We start from the raw sequence: 745 nt of genomic DNA on the forward strand, positions 1-745 counted from the left end.
CACCGCGAGCTTGGCTTGCCAGCTCCGTGTTGCATGACAGCAGGGATGGACAATGAGACCTTTCCTGGTGGAGTCGGCTCTGAGCGCCTTGGTGAGCATGCAGGCCAGAAAGGACAAATTGTCAGCCCTGCTGCGTTGCTCTTCAGCTGCATGGGACTAAGGGAAGTCCTTGCCTCTCTCAGATAACCCCAAGGAGATGGAGGCGCCATCCCCGAAGAAGTTTTGCAGCACGGGCCACGTAACCCCTTGGATGAGAAGGATCCTGCCTTGAGCATGGGGCTGGATGCTAAGAGATCTCCAGAGGTCCTTTCTGGCCCTCTTTTTCTATGGTGGCCCACCCATTCACAAGTTTTTGGTAGGGCTCACAGAAAAGGAGAGTTTTAATGGAGGATTGGAATAAGGATAGAGAAGTCATGTTGTACTTGCTTACGCAGCGCTTCTCCCAAGCGAGAGAGCGTCCAAAATGGGTATCAACAATCGCCCGTGATAGTGTGTTCAGGGATAACAGGCGGGACGCGTTAAATCGCGGGGGGCATTGAAAGTGAAGACTGGTAGGGTATGTGTGTTGTGGTAGCGATGGGGGAACAAGGCTGGAGCTGCAGAGAGGGGGATTACGTGGTCAAAGCAATGGGCTAGGAAAATGGTCTTTGCAGGCCAGCATTTTGGGGAGAGATGAAGAAGCCAAGCCTGCATTTCTCGTGGGCCTAGAGAAGATTGGCGCAGCACCTGAGATGTGGAAACTGAG

The sequence above is a fragment of the Gavialis gangeticus genome, unplaced genomic scaffold, assembly GCF_001723915.1.
Source record: "Gavialis gangeticus isolate Ggan-Ray unplaced genomic scaffold, GavGan_comp1, whole genome shotgun sequence".
Taxonomy (NCBI): Eukaryota; Metazoa; Chordata; order Crocodylia; family Gavialidae; genus Gavialis; species Gavialis gangeticus.